The sequence below is a fragment of the Apis dorsata genome, unplaced genomic scaffold, assembly GCF_000469605.1.
Source record: "Apis dorsata unplaced genomic scaffold, Apis dorsata 1.3 scaffold_7, whole genome shotgun sequence".
NCBI classification, from domain to species: domain Eukaryota; kingdom Metazoa; phylum Arthropoda; class Insecta; order Hymenoptera; family Apidae; genus Apis; species Apis dorsata.
This window is the reverse complement of record NW_006263310.1, coordinates 95,945-98,866: the sequence shown is the minus strand read 5'-3', so window position 1 is coordinate 98,866 and position 2,922 is coordinate 95,945. Positions and strand designations below refer to the sequence as shown.

Here is a 2,922-nt window from a genome sequence, read left to right as displayed (position 1 = left end):
CGTGGATTTATGTACGCGGCGTGTATCCGCGCGCGCGCACAACGAGATTTATCGGCGCTTGGCCGAGTTTCGGTAGGGCAAGTTGAGTGAATTGTAAATGTTTCCGGCAGAACTTCACCAAGATGGCGTCCTCCACCAGGGGCGAGTTTGTTTACGCCTCATGGCTCCCCACGTGGGAAAAGCAGCATGGCGCGCGTCGAGAATTCAAACCCACGAATCCACTACCAGTTTCACGGTTGTTTTTTCTACCAGTCGCCACGAAATTTCGCCAACTGCCTTTCATTTCATAACGAATTTTTTTTATTTTCTTTGTCACGTGATACAGGCATATCTTCGTTCTAACGTTAAAATATTCTTTTAACGAATGTCGAGTTTTGTAATATGATACGTAACGATGGTGTCAAATATTGCAATTCGTGGAAAAGTAATTCTATTTTCGAAACGTCGAACGATAATCGAGATAATCGTTCGTGGAATCGCACGAAATTTTGAAAAAGAAACTGTTTACGAATCTTTTTGCACTATGCGAAGGAATTTATGTTTTTCTACGTGAATAAATACGTTAAAAATTCTTTAGAAATTCGAAAAAGAAGTAAGGTTAACGTTATAATTTCAACGAACATATTCAACGGAATATTACGAGTCGAGATAAAATTTTCTTGCGACTTTATAGTAGTCACTTTAGATTAAACGATGCATAAAGATATTTAACATATTTTGCGAATAACTTCTATTAACTGATAAAATAATTTAGTCATGGAATGAATAATGCACTGATCGATTGCAAAATCGAAGGACGTTTAGAATCGATGAAATTTATCTCTTTATTAACGGTTTTTTCGAATCGTAAAAAAGAAAGAGAAAAATAGAAAAAATGCGGTTTTATCGGAGGAAACGAATACGGGTATGAAATTAGTCAGAAAAACGACTCGTGATACTATCGAGTAACGTGCTTACACGTGGTATATTCCGTACTGGAAAATGACAATGAAGGAGCGTTCAACTCGAAATCGTGGCAACCAGCTTTTGATAAATTAGATTCGATAAACAACATTTTTTTTAATTTTTACTCTCTAGCGCACTTTGGAAGGTTAATTACGATGTTGAAAGCTTGTTTTCCGGCTGGCTACCTTTCTTCGAGGATTCCTTTCCTCGTCGCAATAAGGATACAATATTAAAAATTCACTTACATTTCATACGTTGTGGAGCGTGCTGTTTCCTTCGGGGCATCTGCGTCCTTCGGAGATGTTCGATTCTCTCTGTGGCCTCCAGGTCTTGGCTCGTTAAACGTAGTCGATCGGATCCCAAACATGTGACGGTCGTGTGTTGAAATTTCGCCCGAAGATCCGGTGTAGATCTTCCGCGGGAAACTGTTCAAAGTTTCCCTTATATGTGCACTACAGTCACCCACACGCGCGTTATCCGTTAAGCACTACCTCATCGCGATTTCGATAAATCGTTTAGTGGTCGGGTTCGGCGTTTCAACGATCGGTTCCATTTCGCTGTTGACTTATCGATTCTCGTTTTCTACAACGTGTCGCACCTACATCGGTGCCCGTATACACTACTGATCACGAAGAACGCAACTATTTATTATCGTATACGAGGAGAATATCTTCCAGTTTCGAAATTGCAGTTACATTCACGGAATGTCGCGCACTGATTGCACTTGTACGGTTTGAATTGTCCCCAAGACTCGTGATCCATCCGCGATTGGTCAAGAGAGCTCACTCGTAACGGATCTCGTAATCGCATTTGGCGATCATCGATTATCGCTTGTATCACTGTCGCATCATCGTCGGAAGATGGACCAGGCACGATTCGCAACTTTGAAACTATTCCACTGTTTGGAAAACGGCAGGAAAACACAGGTCTGCTTCTGGGATGAAGATTACGATGTCGGTTAAGCCGCACCTACGAGAGATCCAAGATAAAAAAGTGAAGTGACACGCGTGGCGTTTTCTAGAAGTTGCGCGTCGCGAGGGAAACACCAAAAAGCGTTCGGAAAGCGATCGTTCGTTCCTCCGCGTGGAATCGTCGAGAGAAAAAACTGCACGAGACGAACGTCGATCGAGCACTTTTGACGCGTGTTATCGTATCGAGGATTGATCGGTGTCACTACAGACCCTGAATTCACTTTGCGCGTCCCGATTTATTCGCGAAGATGACACGAAACCGTGAAGAAAGACGATCGACACGACGCGGCGCGGCACGGGACGGCAGCGCGACTCTCGAAACGGAGGAACGATTCGTTGACTCGGGAAAAAATTCGATCCACCATCGATAGATCGAGAATTTTTTTACGATCACGCGACAACTTATCTACGAGACGTATGCCTCGCGACGACGCCTTGCATCCACTTGGGACGCGTGCACGACACTCCACCGTACGTACTTACGTTCGTACGTACGGAGCTAGCGAAAGCTCGCTCGACAGAGGAAAATGGAGAAAAGAGCAAGAGAAACAGGGAGAGAACCGATACGCGATCGCATCTATGTGCGTGCTCGTACGTGTATACCTTGGAGACCAATTGAAAGCGTAAGGGTGAAAAAGGGGAATAAAAGGAGAGAAAGAAAGAGAATAGGATGACGTAAAGTACCGAGAAAGATAAAGATAGGGAGGAGAAGGAACGAATGGATAGATATCGATAAAGAGAGAAATAAAATGATATTGCGAGAGTGAGAGTGAGTGAGAGAGAGAGAGAGACAAGGAGAGAGGGAAAGAGAGAGAGCGAGAGGAAGAATGCAGGGGTAGAGGGCAAGAACGTGAGCAAGGTAAAGAGAAAAGAAGCGGAGGTGGAGGAGGAGGTGGAGGTGGAAGTGGTGGCTACCGTCGTTCGTGGATCGCGAAATCGAGCGGGCGGCGGTCCAGCGCTGACTGACTACGGACTGGCGTCGCGGCGGCAGCCCGTGTGGTGGGGG

The 2,922-nt window shown here is 44.8% G+C and overlaps 1 long non-coding RNA gene across 1 annotated transcript in view; it reads right to left on the bottom strand.

Moving 5' to 3' along the window:
• The window catches only part of LOC102681052, a 50,844-nt gene extending 48,325 nt beyond the window's left edge, over positions 1 to 2,519 (bottom strand). Inside the window, exons 1-2 of the long non-coding RNA XR_420570.2 lie at positions 2,400 to 2,519; positions 1,191 to 1,914 (exon numbers count right to left, since the gene is read on the bottom strand). This is a non-coding gene — a long non-coding RNA (uncharacterized LOC102681052). The remainder of the gene's footprint in view (positions 1 to 1,190; positions 1,915 to 2,399) is intronic.
• Between the last annotated feature and the right edge of the window lie 403 nt (positions 2,520 to 2,922).